The sequence below is a fragment of the Schistocerca serialis genome, chromosome 2 (genome assembly GCF_023864345.2).
Source record: "Schistocerca serialis cubense isolate TAMUIC-IGC-003099 chromosome 2, iqSchSeri2.2, whole genome shotgun sequence".
Taxonomy (NCBI): Eukaryota; Metazoa; Arthropoda; class Insecta; order Orthoptera; family Acrididae; genus Schistocerca; species Schistocerca serialis.
Window position 1 is genome coordinate 323,919,235 of NC_064639.1, and position 20,387 is coordinate 323,939,621.

General features: G+C 43.5%; 1 protein-coding gene across 1 annotated transcript in view; it reads left to right on the top strand.

Moving 5' to 3' along the window:
- The first annotated feature begins 5,296 nt into the window (after positions 1 to 5,296).
- LOC126457135 (uncharacterized) overlaps positions 5,297 to 20,387 on the top strand; it is a 136,348-nt gene continuing 121,257 nt past the window's right edge. Inside the window, exon 1 of the mRNA XM_050093201.1 lies at positions 5,297 to 5,355. The gene's annotated coding sequence lies outside the window, so the exon portion shown is untranslated. The remainder of the gene's footprint in view (positions 5,356 to 20,387) is intronic.

Consider the following 20,387-nt stretch of genomic DNA (forward strand, 5'->3'; position numbering starts at 1 on the left):
ATTAAGAAACTAAAAGTACGGTACATCAGAATGTCAGTGTTGTTTGTTGCAGGATACTAGTGCGAGCTGTTTACGAGATATCGTATTTTGAAAAGTTTCCACACCGATATTTACTTGCGCCATTCAACCTGCGTGGTTGCTAGTACTACGTTGTTATGTTTGTTAACAGTGTGGTTGTGTATTCCTTGAATGCACCGCAACTAGCTAGTCAGTTAGTGTGTGACAGTCCAAGCAATAGGTCATGAGTGGATTATGGTATGTACCAACGCAGAAAAAGCCGACTCGCTCATTGTGTATGGAGAGTGTAGGAAGAATGCAGTTCGTTCTTGTACGGTGTATGCGGCAAGATATCCCATTAGCTGGAAGGGAAGAGTCGCAGGGGTAGGCTTAGATATGAGTTTAAAGATAATAGTTCTACCGCTCTTGTCTCAGGCGGGCCAGTCGGGGCCCATTGATCACCGAGTCATCTTCAGCCAAAGGTGTCAGTCGGATGCGGTATGAAGGGGCGTGGGCACAGCACATCGCTCTCCCGGCCGTTGTCGGTTTTTGTATGAACTACAGAATGGGGAAAGAAAGGAGGGGACGTGTGGGAATTCGTGAATTCTAGCCGCACAGGCACTGTGGTAATTCAGTGTAGAAAGTTGAAAATAAGTGCGCCACCGGTATTCGAATCGGAATTTACGGCTTCTCATGAGCGGTTGTCCAACCGACTCAAATACCCAACTTATAGCACGCTACAATGCAGGGTCCCTCATCTGTTAATCCCCCACTCGCGAATTATTTATTTCTTGTAGGCGTTCTGACGATATTAGCGCATCCGCACTGAAACAGACTTCATGGAGCCGTCGCACTGTTACAGAAATGTATACTATCTGACAAGAGTCGTGGGACAGCGATATGCACATATACAGATGGCGGTAGAACTGCGTACACAAGGTATAAAAGGACAGCGCATTGGCAGAGCTGTCATTGATACTCAGGTGATTCGCGCGAAAGGGTTTCCGACGTGATTATGGGCGCACGACGGGAATTAACAGACTTTTACGCGGAATGGTAGTTGGATCTATACGCATGGGACATTCTATTTTGGAAATCGTTGGGTAATTCAATACTCTGAGGTCCACGGAGTCAAGAGTGTGCCGAGAACACCAAATTTCAGGCGTTATCTCTCACCATGGACAACGCAGCAGCCGACGGCCTTCACTTAACGATCGAGAGCAGCGACTTTTGCGTAGAGTTGTCGGTACTAACAGACATGCAACACTGCATGAAATAGCCACAGAAATCCATGTCGGACGAACGACGAACGTATCCGTTAGGACAGTGCGACGAAATCTGTTGTTAACGGGCTGTGGCAGCAGACGACCGACGAGAGTGCCTTTGCTAACAGTACGGCATCACCTGCAGCGCCTCTCCTGTCCTCGTGACCATATCAGCTGGACCCTAGACGACTGGTAAATGGTGTCCTTGTCAGATGAGTCCCTATTTCGCCTGGTAAGAAATGATAGTAGTGTTCGAATGTGGCACAGACCCTACGGAGCCATGGAACCAAGTTTTCAACAAGACGCTGTGCAAGCTGCTGGTCGCTCCATAATGGTATGGGCTGTTTTTAGACGCAATGGACTGGGTCATTTGGTCCAACTGAATCGATTCATTGATTTTAAATTGTTCTGTTCGGATACTGGAGACCATTAGCAGCCACTCAAAGACTTCTTGTTCGCAAGCGACGATGAAATATTTATGGATGACAATGCGCCATCTCACCGCGCCATAATTGTTCGCGATTGGTTTGAAGAACGATGTGGACAATTCGAACGAACGATTTTACCACCCAGATCGCCGAATCAGTCTCATAGAACATTTATGAGACATATTCGAGAGGTCAATACGTGCACAAAATGCTGCATCGGCAACGCTTTCGCAGTTATGGACGGCGGCAGAGGCAGCATGGCTGAGTATTTCTGCAGAGGACTTTCAACGACTTGTTGAGTCCATGCCAAGTCGAGTTGCTGCACTACGGCGGGCAAAAGGAGACTGAACAGACACCGCTCGATTATGTACGTTGTGGCGTTGCAGACTTAGGAGCCTCTGTTTACCATTCAAGTAGCTCCTCAGCTGACGTCACGGGGCTGAGTGGGCCTCATTCCAGTGCCGCAACCAGGGAAAAATCCCTGACATTTCCTGGAATTGGTCCCGGTGCCTCCTCATGGCGGCAGCTACTCTGACTACTCATCTACTGAGGTGGAAACATGAGTTAGTAAGAGAGATGATAATTTAGTGTAAGTTAGGCGTGGTGAAATGAAAAAGATTTGGTAGTAATCGGTAGGGGAGTAGAAATCTACTGAATGAACATTAGAATTGAAGATCGAAATAAGAGCAAGCAACACAGTCATGTTGTACGTGCTTCTTTAAAATGCATTAACTGGAAAAAGGTGCTATAATATTCCTTGTTTCCGACAACGACTCATACGAAGCTAGTGGAGGCCCACAAGTTTGTTCATTTATTTTCAACAAAAATCACAAACGACATTTGTCGCTCAAAAAACGCAGTTCTGTAGTGTTGAGAGATCCGTACCTAAGGACTGGAAAGTTAGATAAGTTGCACCAAGACACAAGAAAGGAAATAGGGGTAAGCCACCGAATTACCGTTCCACGCCACAGACGTCGATTTGCAGTAGTATTCCAGAGCATATACTGTTTTCGAAAAATACGAAATACCTCGAAGAAACCGATCCATTGACTCATATTCAGCGGTTTCAGAAAATTTCAGTCTTGTGTAACAGAGTTGGCTGTTTATCTGCACGAAGTAATTAATACTATCGACAGGGAATCACGACTTGAGTCCATATTTATAAATTTCCAAAAGGCTTTTGACATCGTGCCTCAGAACCAGCTCTGAATGAAATTGTGTGCCTATGGAGTGTCGTTGCAGTTGTGCGACTATATTTCCGATTTCCTGTCAGATAGGTTATAGTTTGCAGTAACTGACTCTAAGTCATGAAATAAGACAGTAGTGATGTCTAAGACTCCATAAGGAAGTGCTACAGACTCTTTGCTGTACCTAATCTGTATAAACGATTTGGGGGACAATCAGAGAAACTCCTTAGTGTCAGATTCCAAATGGTGCTGTCGTTTACCATCTAGTAAAATTATTAGATGATCAAACCCAACTGCAAAATGATTGACATAAGAGACCTGTATGGTACGAAAAGTGTCAATTCAATCTAAAATATTTTGAGCTACAACTCCAAAGTTAAATACGAAACCAACATTAAGTTATTTCACTCGCAGAGTGTACGAGTAGTATCTGTTCAGTTTTTCTCTTTCCCTGAGCAGAGGGGAGTTGACGTGCGAGGCCTGTGGCAACCAACAAAGCTACGTACTGCGTTGTCTACGGTATCATCGTCGCTTCTGCTGTACAAAGTGGAAGGTCACAAGACAGTAGGTGACTTAAGTATAGATGTTCTGTTTGTTCCCAGAATCAAATTTTCACTCTGCAGCGAAGTGTGCGCTGATATGAAACTTCTTGTCACATTAATACTGTGTGGCGGACCGAGACTCGAACTCGGGACCATTGCCTTTCGCGGCCAGTTGCTCTACCAACTGAGCTACCCAAGTACGACTCAAGGCGCGTCCTCACAACTGTTATTCCGCCAGTACCTTGTCTCCTACCTTCCAATTACCTGCGTGTTACAATTACGAACAACTTAAATTGGAAGGAACACATAGAAAATGTTGTGGGAAAGGCTAACCAAAGACTGTGTGCTATTGCTAGGACACTTAGAAAATGTAACAGATTTACCAAGGAGACATCCTACTAAGGAGACTGCCTACATTACGCTTGTCCGTCCTCTTTTAGAGTACTGCGGCGCGGTGTGGGATCCTTACCAGGTGGGACTAACGGAGTACATCGAAAAAGTTCAAAGAAGAGCAGGACGTTTTGAATTATCGCGAAACAGGAGTGAGAGTATCACGGGAGTGATACAGGATCTGGTCTGGACATCGTTAAAAGAAAGGCGTTATTCGTTGCGACGGAATCTTCTCACGAAGTTCCAATCACCAACGTTCTCCTCCGAATGCGAAAATATTTTATTGACACCGACCTACATACGAAGAAACGACCACCACGATAAAATAAGGGAAATCAGAGCTCGTACGGAAAGACTCAGGTGTTCGTTCTTTCCGCGCGCTATACGAGCTGGAATAATAGAGAATTGCGAAGGTGGTTCGATGAACCCTCTGCCAGGCACTTAAATGTGATTTGCACAGTACCGATGCAGATGAATATAATATTACAGATCGCCCCAACGCTGAAGTTATCAGAAGTGCCGCGCGGGCAAGCCGCGTGGTCTTGGACGCCTTGCCACGGTTCGCGCGGCTTCCCCCATCGGATGTTCAAGTCCTCCCTCGGGCATCGGTGTGTGTATTGTCCTTAGCGTAAGTTAATTTAGATTAAGTAGTGTGTAAGCATAGGGACCGATGACCTCCGCAGTTTGGTCCCACAGCAACTTACCACAAATTTCCAAATTTGTCAGAAGCGTATACGAATGATTTGTATCTACCACTTCTTCATTTAGAGAAAAGTTTCATTGTCTTGTTTAATTCGTCTTTTTAGCTGGCCGCTGTGGCCAAGCGGTTCTAGGCGCTTCACTCCGGAACCGCGCGACTGCTACGGTCGCAGGTTCGAATCCTGCCTCGGGCATGGATGTGTGTGATGTTCTTAGGTTAGTTAGGTTTAAGTAGTTCTAAGTTCTAGGGGACTGATGACCTCAGATGTTAAGTCCCATAGTGCTCAGAGCCATTTGAACCATTTTGAATTCGTCCTTTCGGAACCATGTTACAATTTAGGATTTTGTCGCGCCCAGAAATCTACTGCCCTGGGCAGTGGCACGTTTCGCCGCCTCCCCCCCCCCCTCCCACCTCCCCAACACCAGCACCACCCTAGAGCCGCCCCTGACGGAGCAGGTGCTGTTCAAGTCGTTCTATGAAACCTCTGCGAGGCACTGAAGTATGAATTACATTGTAGTCATGTAGATGTAGATGCTGTGCAGATAATTTTTACCTTCTCGTTGTAAGACGCGCTATGGCTTAGTTTTTGGAAAGGAATAGACAGCAACGTTGGTGGAATCGGCGTGACTCCTGGTAGGTACAGCGGCGCACGACTGAAGCGGTGACGAGCCCCCGACGCGGCGCTGAGCTGCGACAATTGTAGAGTCCCGCCCCCGCGGTGACGTCACGGCAGCCACTGGCGGCGGCGGCAGCGGGCCTCGGCGGCTTCAGTCGCTCGTGGGCCACGCACTGCCACGCCACGCCGCCTCGCTCCGCACAGCCCTCGACAGCTCGGCCGTTCCACAGGTGCGTGAAAATGCCTGCCCTCTCAGCACCGCCGGATCCAGCAGTTTGCAAAACCTCCCGTTGCTCATTACAGCCCTCCCATCGGCATTGAGCGTGCAACAAGTGTCTGCCTTCCGCTTCACTTCCACCTGTTGCACTTTCTGGAGCCACATACGGTTCATAACGTACACGTCAGAAAAACAAATAAACTGGCTGTAAATAGTAAAATATTTACCTCTTCACTTGACTAGGTGTTCCTCTCTTTTTATTTATTCACCGTTAACATACGGAAACGGATTTACTAGTCCGCCCCCGGCAGCTGACTGGTCAGCGCAACGGACTGTCAATTCTAAGGGCCAGGGTTCGATTCCCGGCTGGGTCGGAGATTTTGTCCGCTCAGGGACTCGGTGTTGTGTTGTCCTAATAATCATCATTTCATCCCCATCGACGCGGAAATCGCCGAAGTGGCGTCAAATCGAAAGACTTGCACCAGGCGAGCGGTCTACCCGACGGGAGGCCCTCGCCACACGCCATTCAACGGATTTACTACATCGTTAAATACATGACATTATTCAGGGCGTTCATTACGAGCCTCGGCTGCCAATTCCTCTTGACGGTTACTGAAGAAGTCGTCGAAAGCTCCATTTTTTAAAACTGAAGCTGCCTAGCTCACTTAATGTAACAGGCGACAGTGTATCGTATCGTAAACAACAGCAGATGTATTTAACATATGGTGTTTTCACAAAATATGCCGTTGAACTTGGTTCAATTTTATAAGCTCGCTGAAGATACTCTTTGCTAAAAAATTCGTAGCACTTACTGCACAGATGAAATTTGTTATTAAAAGTACTTAAAAGCAATTTGCTAGTACGAAATCATATATTCTACATCTACATTTATATTCCGCAAGCCACCCAACGGTGTGTGGCGGAGGGCACTTTACGTGCCACTGTCATTACCTCCCTTTGCTGTTCCAGTCGCGTATGGTTCGCGGGAAGAACGACTGCAGAAAACTCTCCGTGCGCGCTCGAATCTCTCTAATTTTACATTCGTGATCTCCTTGGGAGGTATAAATAGGGGGAAGCAATATATTCGATACCTCATCCAGAAACGCACCCTCTCGAAACCTGCACAGCAAACTACACCGCGATTCAGAGCGCCTCTCTTGCAGAGTCTGCCAGTTGAGTTTGCTAAACATCTCCGTAACGCTATCACGCTTACCAAATAACCCTGTGACGAAACGCGCCGCTCTTCTGTGGATCTTCTTTATCTCCTCTGTCAACCCGATCTGGTGCGGATCCCACACTGATGAGCAATACTCAAGTATAGGTCGAACGAGTGTTTTGTAAGCCACCCCCTTTGTTGATGGACTATATTTTCTAAGGACTCTCCCAATGAATCTCAACCTGGTACCCGCCTTACCAACAATTAATTTTATATGATCATTCCACTTCAAATCGTTCCGCACGCATACTCCCAGATATTTTACAGAAGTAACTGCTACCAGTGTTTGTTCCGCTATCATATAATCATACAATAAAGGATATTGTTACATTTGATAAACTGTTCCTGGGATTGTGACCGCATTGTCAATATGTAAACTACCGACGTTTCGGTCCCTGTTGCAAGTGACTGACAATGCGGTCACAAACCCAGAAAAATTTATTGAATGTGACAGTGGCCGCGGAAGCTTACGTTTATGATTATTTCTACCTTCCACGTCCCGTTACACTCACTTAAACAGCGAAAACGGTAGCATTTTTTTCTGATTCCGCTTACATCTGGCGATGTTGTAGCCTGTGCATTTCTTAGCAGTTGCAAATACGGATTTCAAATCCCTGTACTTGGCTGCGAATCACTGTTCTCTTTCCCGCGAGCAGGAACGATGAAGCAACAGCATCAGAATCAATCATTTCGAAGTAATAAATTGTATGGCAAACACCGAATCACAACAATGTGAAATTAAGCTGGAAACAATGTTGCTGTGAGTATATCAGAATTAAGATTGGTAGCGACCGGAAGCAAGTGCACATCGTTTCGAAGACATACACAGTCTTTCGAGTTATGTACAAACAGCTACTGTCGACAGCCGCCGCGGCGTGGCTCTTTAGAAAGTGAACAGACGGTACAGGCTGTTTGACTGTTATAAATACAAACGAAAGGAGTGAGTGGAGGACAACAAAACAAGCAGGTAATCCTAGTAAACATACGTCCGAAAACCAGTGGTTTCCCCGATACGATGTTTGCACAAGCACGGTCGTGCCAGTGTTACAACACTGGTGGATGATGTTCTTTGTCGAAAAAGGATGCTTGTGTGGTGCATGTGTGATGTTGCAAAGGCGCACTTTCATGCGGGTGTCCGGGAATACGTGACACGAACAAGTGTATCGGTCGTGTCTCGCCAACTGCCGGTGTCGTCCAGGTTCGCAGACTTTTACCCGTTGAATTGTTTTTATGATATTTTTAAAAGCGTTGTGTGTTCCAGGCGCATTGACAGTGTGAATGAACTCTTGGAATGTTGTCAATGCATTCGCAATCCGCCTGGGATTTTTGAACGTGTACGGGCACCGATGATGAAAGGGACGTTCTGAAATCTGTCTTCACTTGAACGGTGGCCGTGTGGAACACTTGTCGTCGAGTGCATAACTGCTGTTTGGATCTCGGTAACTCTATTACAAGATGTCCGTGCACTCGGCAGTAAACACTTCGTACTGGGAAAAATATTGGTTTCCCTGATTAAGTTTATTAGGATTATTTCCTTGCTTCATTGCCCCTACTCACCACTTTAGTTTTAGCTACAATATTAAAACGCTCTGTGTTTTCATTGATAACGACATTCCGGATACTGCCATCAGTTCAAATCTTACCACCGGTAAAACACAGTGTCTGTTGGAATAAGAGCTGTATTGGGTGATCCCGAGCTCGGGGGTTCTGCAGGGATTTTTTTTGTTTTTTTTGAGTATTTTGATACAATGGATCCGTCGTCTCGGGTGGCTAGTCACAGAGTGGAAATGTCATTACAATTTGTTCGGTTTGTGCACCGAACTCCTGTTCTGGAGGGGGTAAGACAGTCGATAAGGCATTATTGTACTATCTGCTTGTCGTAGTGATCGACAATCTGAAAAATACCTGTAAGAAAACGGTTCTAATTTTCAGAATGAAATTTTCACTCTGCAGTGGAGTGTGCGCTGATATTAAACTTCCTGGCAGATTAAAACTGCGTGCCGGAACGAGACTCGAAATCGGGACCTTCGCCTTTCGCGGGCAAGTGCTCCACCACTTTTTTTTCTCTACCAATTTCTTTTTTTTAATAAAGACGGTACCTTTTTTGCGCTTTATTTTTTTTATATACATATAATTAAAGAAAGAAAATTACCTCCTGCACTTCAGGCGTTGGCCCCTATCACCCATACTACCCCAAAAACCTATCTAACCTAAGAACAAAAAGAAAGCTAGTGCTACCGCCACTTTCACCCTAAAGCTAACTAGGGCGGTCGTGCGCCAGCACTTCAGGTTCCGCCCACGAACAAAAATTAAATATACCTCTGAACATTTTATTAAAAAACGTAAAGGATAAAGGAAAGGGTACAATACTTTATTATATTTTATTTGTTGTTCATTTTGTTCTTATGTATTTATTTGTAATTCTTTTTTTTGTCCAATTTTTGTTCTCTTTTTTTTCTCGGAGGGGGGGGGGGGGGGGGGGGAGGTGCCCACAGCAGCCAGACAGCCAGACGGCGGGATGTCCTGGTCATCTTCTCGTTCATCAAGGGTGAAACATCCTATAATTACTGTTTGATGTCTCCATCATGTGGAATCTCTCAGTCTCTTCTCCACCTGATTCCACTGAGCTACCCATGTACGACTCACGCCGCGTCCTCAGACTTGTTATGCCACTAGTTCCTCGTCTCCTACCTTCCAAGCTTCACAGACGCTCTCCTGCGAAACTTACAGAACTAGCAGGTCTGGAAGAAAGGATATTGCGGAGACATAGCTTTGCCAAAGCCTACGAAAGGCAAAGGTCCCTAGTTCGAGTCTCGGTCCGGTACACAGTTTTAATCTGCCAGGAAGTTTCAGTTCTAATTTGGTTATGTACAATGCTGTACACTGACAGATAAGACTGAACACACCGGGACAAAGAGAGCGTATAACGTCTGAGGGCTGTTGAATCACCCTGTCTTTAGCGTTACGTTTTAGTGATTGATATTACAAGCTTTTTCACTGTTGTTGAGTCGCCATGTCTTTAGTGTTTATATTTTAGTGATTGATATTACAAGCTTTTTCACTGTTGTGAGTAAATTTTCACGGAAAGAAACTTAATTATGGTAACAAACTGAATAAATCGTAATTAGATTTTCAGTCTGTAATGAACCATCGGAGGTCATGAGTCCCGTATACCAAAATATTCAGATAACATCCTCGAACAACATCAAAAGCGTTGTCTGTGGAGTATTGACCCATCCAGCATTTACAACTCTGTGTTACCAGTTATATAAGTTTTGATATCGCGGTAACAGTAGCCGAAATGTGGTATTAAATGAAAATATATTACTGTATATCTCCAGCATGCCTGGGCTGTTTCTGAAGATATTAAGCGATCCGGGTGGATTTATTATGAAAAATCCTCAATGACTGATGACTGCAGACTCATTTAAATAATTTATTCATGACATTTGTAAGAAATCTCGAGTACACAGCAAGAATGTTCAAATGTGTGTGAAATCTTATGGGACTTAACTGCTAAGGTCATCAGTCCCTAAGCTTACACACTACTTAACCTAAACTATCCTAAAGACAAACACAAACACCCATGCCCGAGGGAGGACTCGAACCTCCGCCGTCACAGTAAGAAGACGGAGTATATTTTATCCTGGGATATCGGGATGTCGCTAGAAACTTCCGTCCTACTGTTCAAAACAAGACGACGTGATTAATACATGGTAAAATGTGAACTATTCAATTTTTCTGCTTCTTGACATATAACGTGTGAAATAATACCAAATCCTGGTGATATTAAAATATACGAGGGTTGGAACTTAAATAGTGACAACTATTTATTCACAACCGATACAAAAGAGTTACATGTTTGCACCTGTTACTGTCCTTCAAAGTAGTCACCAGCGTTGTGTAGAACCCGTTGCCAGCGATGTAGAAGACGTAATATACCGTTAGCAGAGCCTGTTCTGTTGATGGTGCGAATGGAGCGGTCTACTGCCTGTCGAATCTCTGGAACAGTTCTGAAGCGAATGCCACGAAGTGGTTCCTCCATCTTCGGAATCAAATCAAAGTCACAAGGACTTCAGTCCGGGGAGTATGGTGGATGGTACAGTACTTCCCAGTCCCATCGACCGAACAGAACAGCCACAGCTTGCGTTGTATGCACCCGCGCGTTGTCGTGCAAAATGATGGGTGGGTTGCGCAGAAAGTGTCGCCGCTTCTTTCACAAAGCTGGTCGCGGATGATTCTCCAAAAACGAACAGTAATACTGTGCATTGACGGTGTGCCGTGGAGGAACGTAATGTGTTAGGATAACACCATCGCCGGCCGGAGTGGCCGAGCGGTTCTAGGCGCTACAGTCTGGAACCGCGTGACTACTACGGTCGCAGGTTCGAATCCTGCCGTGGGCATGGATGTGTGTGATGTCCTTAGATTAGTTAGGTTTAAGTAGTTCTAAGTTCTAGGGGACTGATGACCTCAGCAGTTAAGTCCCATGGTGCTCAGAGCCATTTGAACCATTTTTTGATAACACCATCACAAACGTACACGAGAATCATCATAACTTTAGACCACTCCATTCGCACCATCAACAGAACAGGCTCTGCTAACGGTATACTACGCCTTGCACATGTCTGGCAACGGGTTGTACACAACGCTGGTGACTACTTTGGAGGTCAGTGACAGGTGAAAACATGTAACTCTTTTGTATCGGTTGCGAATAAATAGTTACCACTATTTTAAGATCCAACCCTCGTAGATTTCTGGATGCCCAAAGATTCAGAATAAGTGTTGATGTAGAATAGGATCTATTTTACTGTGTGCTTCCTAGTTGCCACATTTTTACCTACTGAGTGATTAAAGTAATCGTGGTTTCTCAAATGGAACTATGTCATCATCACATCATGAAGAATCGAGAGGACAGTTCAACAGCTCGGAGATGAAAGGCTCTTTCTCCAGAGGGAGCTGTTTCCTCGTTGCCACCGTCAGACGCTCGCCGTCCTCCGGAAAGCCCTCACTGTGTCCAACACTACAGTTTGTTTTCCCCCTTCCAGTGACCACCTTCCACCAGGACCCATCATTTTCCAGTGACCTCAGGCTGTACTGGACGGAGGATTTTTCCTCTTAAAAAGCAAGATGGTTATGAGAGCCTTCCTTCCTCTGAATACTTCCGGTTCACATACATATAGTGTCACTGGTTGGTTCGGTGTCCTCTACATCCGAAGTTTGTACCTCCACGGCAAATTGAGTGCCTTGAGCAGTTGACAGAGACTGCCGTAAGATTGCTTTACGACTCAGGTATTTGTAAATAGAACCACTTAGTTCTGAAAATCTATTCAGAGAGCTTTTGACAACAATAAATGTATTGGCGCAGTCTGAAAAAGACAAAAAGTGTACTAAATATGGTGAAAGCAGCCGGAAAATCCCTGGTTCCGGCTTGATGTTTACGCGCTAATTTAGGCAGACTGCGCTATTGTAGGGGTTTTGACGTCATTTAGCATGCTGCAATATATCTCAGATGAAAACAAATGCTGAAATGAAGGGGATAGATGTCGCAAGACAGCTGCCCAAAGCCAGCCTTAGGAGTGATGGCAAAACCAGCCTTAGGAGTGATGGCAAAGCCAGCCTTAGGAGTGATGGCTGAAACAAAAATAGTTAAAAAAGCCAACGGAATATCGACAGGCTGGACAAAGCTTAATGTTTGATTTGTCTTGGTGCATAGGTCTGAGTAAATTAAGGGTTCTTGAGTCATTTCGTTAGCATAAAGTTCTCCTCCTGCCGTGGGCATATGTAAAAGACATTTTTTTGAAACACGTAAGAGTACATACGCAAGACATTCTTAATGTAAAATACGTAACGCTTTAACTCATTTGTAGAGTAATCAGACGTTTGAAGCTGTTCTTTACATGGTAGTTCGATTCTTTGAAGCATCAGGGGTTTACTGGTAGGTGGGATGAGAATTGGCTGTCTGACGTGACGTCAGCAGTAGTCTCGCAGCGCGAGCAGCCCATTGGCATGCAATAGCCGTAGAATGTGCAGTGGAGTAGGCAGGCGGTGTACTCGAAGACACCGGCTCGTGTTGACATCGGTGGGCTCTCCGAACGTCGTGGTTACCGCCAGCAAGCAGCTCTCCGAATGAAGACGCAGGCTCGTGACAGGAACCAAACAGTGGCTAAATACCACCACAATGTACTGTGTGGCTAGAATTTCCCTTTACACCTCTACTGAACGCGTGTTAACGGAGTGAGATGGTAAGGTATTTAAGACCTTAACCTCCCCGCCTGATGACTCTCACGGCCACAGTGATGCTCACATAACTGTCACGTGACAGCATGTGCGTTGACTAGTTCATTATTCGCCTCTCCGTGTTTAATGAAGAACAATGATAGGCACCAGCAACTTCACTTTGGAGGAACGCTTAGTGGGAGGCAAGTGCGTCCATGAACGCAAAAAACAATGAAAACATGGTACAAATGTTGAACAGGTTTTGTGAACGTTTCGGTAAGGAACCAACAAGTCGTCAGATGAGAGGAGAAAGCTTTCCTCTTGGGAAGTGTTTTGGCTGTCCTCGCTATGGTCGTCCATCAAGAGAACCATGTGCTGAAGCTAGTGCATCAGTGACGCGTTCACGCTGCAAGTCGAATAGAAAGTATGTTGCAGGACTCGATAAAAGGAGCACAAACCAACTCCATATGAAAATGAACTCAGCTCTTAAAGCGAATGTGAAGGAGAACACGGAGGAGTATCCTACTGTGCAGGTATAGTGACATTTTAGACAAATAACTGTGCTACGAAAGTTTCAGTGAAGTGACTACAAGCGTAAAGTGGCTTTCTGGTCACCCTGTAGTCTGTTACAGGAGCTCCTTAGAAAGGTCGAAGTAAGCTTTACCAGCGCCACTAGCAACAAGATTTGTAACTGTTTTATTTCTTACTTTTAGACAAACGATTTCACAAAATGTTTGATCGTATCTGAGCAAACAACGCTAATTTTATTCAAGAGAAGTCTGCCTTTCTTACGACAGGCGATTTTACAGATTATACGTACTGAACAGTTTGGATAAAAACCATCAAATCATACTGACATATATTATTTCTCGACGGAGTTTTTTGTCGGTACGCCACATCTCCAGTATTACTTAATCAAAATTAAAGATTGAGGCACCATTTTCAAGACTTCGTTCACCACTAATGACGGAAAATGCACAAATGGTTTTAAGTTATTATTTTCTTTAAAAACTTCATTTTGGAAACATTTTTATAAAAACAATGTAGGTGGTATCTGTTGAAAATCTAATTTTACTGTTATCCACAACAGCGACTGGAGTTGTTTACTTTCTTCAAGCAAGAGTTATGGACTACAACTCCATCTACATGATAACTCTGCAATTCACAGTTAAGTGCCTGGCAGTGAGTTCATCGAACCACCTTTAAGGTTGTTCTCTCCGTTCCATTCTCAAACCACGTGCGGGAAACACGAACACTTAAATCTTTCCGGGCGAGCTCTGATTTATTTTATTATGATGATCATTTCTACCGCTGTAGATGGGCGCCAACAAAATATTTTCGCATTCGGAGGGGAAAGTCGGTTATTGACATTTCATAAGAAGATCCTGCCGGTACAAAAAACTACTTTGTTTCAATTACTGCCACCCCAATGCCCGAGTGAACTGCGGTACTGTCAGTCCAAACAGTTCATGCATGCAAAAACAACGATATACCAGAATTTATGAAAAGATTTTCAGCATGAAACTGATTTACATGGCCATGGCTACACTATTTATAGACGTCGTTACAATGACATTTCGTTTATTTACCACTGATAAGAGGTAGACTGTACCATACTGGAGATTTCACAGTAGAAAATACCGCTGTCGTAGCAATCTCGAGCATTGTCCTTCAATCAAATTTGTTAAATATTTGTGTAAATGCGTGTGTATAAAGCATAACCGTGCGGCCTTACTATCGCATTTAGTCTGAAGGTCAACAATAACTCATCGCTGACAAGGTGAACATTTATTTGAGCTTTCGTTATGAGAGTCCACCAGGGGCTAAATGGCGACTACACGAATGCCAACTTCTCCACCGAACTCATACGATTGAGAGACTGCCTGTCCACTTACAGGAAGAACACAAGCTGTACTTTTAGGCGGAATACGAAGCTGCTGCTAACCTTCATAGGACTCCAGACTCACGGCATTTTTTAAATTGTGCAATGATAATATTACCGCTCGCAAGTACCTTCACTATGAAATTTTGGTCAAGAGGACAATGGATTATTTGCAGCCGGCCGCGGTGGTCTAGCGGTTCTAGGCGCTCAGTCCGGAACCGCGCGACTGCTACGGTCGCAGGTTCGAATCCTGCCTCGGGCATGGATGTGTATGATGTCCTTAGGTTAGTTAGGTTTAAGTAGTTCTAAGTTCTAGGGGACTGATGACCACAGATGTTAAGTCCCATAGTGCTCAGAGCCACTTGAACCATTTTTGATTATTTGCAAGAAAATGCGTCTACACTGCCAATCCAGCCGACATCGATATATATTACCTTCGAATACTACTTCTGCGCGTCGAAGAACTTGAAATGTCCCCTTTGAACAATTATACATGACTGTGCTTAAACTGACACACAATATTTTTTAGCGCAACGCAATCTGACTTTCAAAAATCCCTAAAAAAATGGCCCTGACTAACATTAACCTATGCGTTTCACAAATCGCTTACCTCACAAAAATCTTGGTTACTCGAACTACTGCAATATAGCGAGCGCCACTACTGCCAGCTAAATAAAAGATTCAAACTACGGAAGGCACTAACTAATGATAGGCATAGTTAGCAAATGAAAGATTTTGATAGAGAACAAATGATGTATTTACCTTAATAGTCATAATATATATAGCAGTTCATGACATCCAGTCTTACAAATTTCAAAACTCCACCATCTCTCTCCCCACATCCACCACTGCTGGCGGCTCACCTCCAACTGCGCAACGATACACGCTGTTCACATCCAGCTGCCCAACACTAAAATGGCAGACAAAAATGCAAACTAGCCACAGACTGCACACAGCACAGCCAGTGATTTTCATACAGAGCGCTACGTAACGTTGCCAATAAGAAAACATAAACAGCCTGCTTACAAACTGTAGTCGTTTGACGATCTACGCACAGTTGATAGAATACTGTGGAACTCGTTCCTCGAATCTGCAGAAGAATTACGTTTAGTCGTTAATGTCACCGAATGAAAAGAATGCTTGATGGAGGCTGTCAGACATCAACTGGTACGGCTTTTCGCCATCATCTGCATATTCTGCTCTCCTGCCAATAAATCTGAGTTGTGGACAACATTTGAGGATGCACTTCCAGAAGATGTTCAGAGACAGTACACACCACCTGAAACCTTCACTGCTAGGACTGCAACATATTTTTAAACATCGTGGCAAATCTTGCCAACAGTCCGACGTGCCGACCCCTGTTGTGTCCGTCGCACAACGCGCTACAGCAGCCTACAACGTACAAGAAGAACACACGAACGGCAAGACAGCATACGAAAAGGTAAACGAAGAACGAAAGACAATAACTGAGGAAGTCTCACATTCCGTAGAAAATAAGACTCAACGGCGATTCATGTCCAAAAATGATTGCACTACAATTAATGAAACATGTCATTTCCAATTTGTTACCTGGAGAGGCAGAAGTTTATCTCAGTACTCATTATGTAAAAACTGAAATAAACAACGTTCAATTGTACGCAGTAGAATTTTTGAACTTTTTTAATCCGGCTGGTTTACCACTTCATCAATTGCTTTTAGCACAGACGCTATAATTATGTTAGTTAGAAATCGTAACACCAATCAGGGATTAATTAATGGTGGAAGATTAGTGATAACTCGCTTCGATGAGTACATCATCACTACTAAATTCTGAAAAAACTGTGCTCATACCCTGCATTGACATCATAGCTTCTGATGCACCATACCTATCCAAATGACAATAAAACATTTCGCAATAAAAGCAGCCCTCACTAAGACCATTAATAAAGCAGTAGTTCAGACACTTCAAAGGACAAAACCGTATTTACCAGAACCTGTTTCTTTTCCCCTGCATAGTTATACTTTGCTTTTTCACGAGTTCGCACATTCAGTGATATTAACGTTTGTGCAAATGACATGTACAACCAAAAATTAAACGATGATCACATTATAACTGCTAACACTGATTTCAAATAAATTTTGTGAAATAAATCAGTTTAAAAATAAAATTAGTCTGAGAAATACCTATTTCTTATTTGTTTTACAGTTAACCATATTGTATATAATGCTATCGATTTCTTTGCAATGAGGCTAACATTTGTTGTTGCTATTCAGAATGTAATACTTTTTATTAATAAATACTTGCATTTAAACATTTCTCTATTATCATGTTACCTGTCAGCAACTGATCAGAGTAGAATGCGAATGACTCGGATGACTCTATACATATTACACATTAGAGTCCCCTGCTCCGTTTTTCTGTCTGTATCTGGAAGTTAAATGCAGGATCTACTGTAGGGGGTTTGATAAAGTATTCAAAAATAAAGACTGATTCCCTATGAAGGATTTTGTAGATAATATATAAATATTTCGAGCAAATTGGCTGAAACGCGGTGAATTAACGTCATCTGCCGCGTTTCTCTGTTCGTATGCGAAGACTAATCTTAGGAACTATTGTAGAGATTTTTATTCAGTTTCCACTAATAGATTAGGTAGACTGATTCACGAAGTATGTCTGTGTAGACAGTTTATTACCGCTATACGACAAAAATGCTATGCTAGACACTCAGTGCTACCCGCGCGAAGCTGAGCTGGGTCTGCAGTAGTACCTAATTTATCGATTTCTGCTGTAACTCATGAGGTTAATTCTGATGACGAAAAAAAGTATGAGTAAATTATAAATGAAATAAAGAAGATTCTCACAAGAATCTGAAATGATGTAAAATAACTGTCACCACTTTTTGCAGTAGTTTTGAAGCACTTAGTGTTGTTCTCCAGATACCTGGAACATCCGATCTAACAAGCTCATGTGTGCACAGAATAGGAATGTATTTTATTTTGCTTTCTGTTGGCAGTTCTTGGCTGTCCTTTTGTAGTTAGGTGAGAAACAAAATACACAATATCTTTGGCCGACATGCACAAACGCATGCACTGCTACCACCATACATAACATAGGTGCTGGAGAACAGCGCTTGGAAATACCACTGTCAATGACACGAGTTTAGAAACCAGCCATCGCTGACTAGCACTCGAAGTTCCTGATCATTTTCTCTCTTTGAGAGAAATTCGCGTTCTTAGTCAGGCTGACGACAAAAGTGCAAATATTTTCCAAAGAGCAAGAGCTGCAACAGGCCAAATAACACTCTGTAGGAACGATGAACTTCAGATAATCAAAGCTGTAGCGGCCATCAGAATCACTCCCTGCAGAATGAAATTTTAGACCAAAATGCTGCTCCAGAAATTATGAATGCATTTTATCTGTATCCTTCACGCTCAAACTCTTGCCCCAGAAATTGCATCACCCCGTTTAAAGTCAGTAGTTCCGAGAAAATATTCCTGATATCAAAGCGCATCGTGCTCAGATTTATGCTCATGTGGTTTCTTTGTTTTCTGATCTATTTGGCAGGATAAAGCTGTAAACTGAATTTTCTTATTAATGATGAAATAAGTTCATTGACCAAATGTCTTAATTGCTGAATTCAATAGCTTCAAACACTTGTTACCTGCCATGGAGAAAGAAAGCCGCGACGTTGCTAAGTCTTGTATTATTTTCGATAATGACAGTTACAGATATTAATTCCTTTACTAAAATGGCTCAAATGTGTGCGAATTCCTAAGGGATCAAACTACCAAGCTCGTCGGTCCCTAGACTTACACATTACTTAAACTAACTTAAGCTAACTTATACTAAGAATAACACACACACTCATGCCCAAGGGAGGATTCGAACCTCCGGCGGGAGGTTTTAGTTAGTCAGTTACTATTATTATGTCAAATGCAACCTACTTTCGTAGCCAAGTCGCCAAACCGAGCAAGGTGGTGGGGTGATTAACACACTGGACTCGCACTCGGTAGGACTACGATTCAAACCCGCGTCCGGCCATCTTGATTTAGGTTTTCTGTGATTTCCCTAAATCGCTTCACGCAAATGCCGGGATGGTTCATTTGAAAGGGCACGGCCGACTTCCTTCCCCATCCTTCCCTAATCCGATAGGCCCGATGACATCGCTGTTCGGTCATTTTCCCCAAATCAACCAAATCGCAAAGTTGAGTTCACATAATGGCACCCAGCCAAGACGCTAGCTTGATTATCAGACGACAGTAAGAATCTTCACCGCCAGAATTTTGACCGAAAGAGGGATGCAATTTATAGTCATATAGCTGTGCCTTTGTGTCATAGTGGACAGCGTCGTAGGCTACTGCGTTGCAAACGGTGAATCGATATACGAGACGCTTGTTTAAGTCAAGGTATTGCATGGTCGAGCGATCGAGGTGTTCGATTAACGAATTGTTGGTCCGTGTTCGATCTTCGTCGTGACCTTTCATTCATTCGATATTTTTCGGTATATCTGATTATATTCTGATAATGGAAATACCTATCTTTTCCTTTTTTAAAGTAAAACGCCCGGGAGGCGAGATTAATATTCGAATAAGTATATATAACCTACTGACAGTTATTTTAATCGTGATATATTGTTCAAATATAGACGTAAAGTATATTATTCCGTAATACTAACATCGTCCATTCGTGAGCGTTATCGCAAGCAGTGGGGTGAGACATATCACGGAAACAGGCAAAATATAAATATTTCTCGCACCAGGCACAACACACAAACGAAAACTCGGCGCATTGACAGGTTTTCCGGTTCACCATTCGTGAGAACATATCTGAGTCACGTTACTAGAAGCAGATCTGTCAGATATCAATTTAAATGCGTACCAATCGTACAAAAGTATATCTTCAAAGACAGGCACGGACTACTGGTTACGGGCCGAAGTGGCCGTGCGGTTCTAGGCGCTGCAGTCTGGAACCGCAAGACCGCTACGGTCGCAGGTTCGAATCCTGCCTCGGGCATGGATGTTTGTGATGTCCTTAGGTTAGTTAGGTTTAACTAGTTCTAAGTTCTAGGGGACTAATGACCTCAGCAGTTGAGTCCCATAGTGCTCAGAGCCATTTGAACCAAGCCTACTGGTTACGGACCAGCGCATGAATTTCAATAGCATCCTCCATATTTTGTAATTCTCTGCTCTGCTGTGATTTCTCATGATTTTTAAGTCGTTGCCATGAATTTCTTTATCTGTCGGAAAAAGTAAACGTCACACGGTTGACAAAGAGAGCTTCATTTAGGTGGTATCACTTTTACGGTGCAGGTCGGTTGAGCATTATCATCTAGAAAACTCCTATCGGAACACGTCATGTGTCACGATGGGAACAACTGTCAATACATTACGTATACTTATTTGATTGTTAATCACACATCCCGATGTTTTACCTTTAAAAACGCAAATATAGGTTTTTCCCGTTGTGAGAATATTATCATATTCATCGACAAAAATATCGAATGAAGAAAAAAGCCACGGCCAAGAATCGAAAACGGACCACCACTTTCGTAATGTAATGCCTCGATCGCTCAATCACCAATCTCGCTCTACTAGACGCACAGTGTGACGGGTACCTTAGATATAGCATGAAAACACAAAAAGTTTACAACTATAAAATTATTAACTTTACACTCCATATTATATTTTAAAAATGTTTGTTTTTAGACCATTTTTCAACGTGTAGCACTGAAAATACGATTTGCCGTCGTCA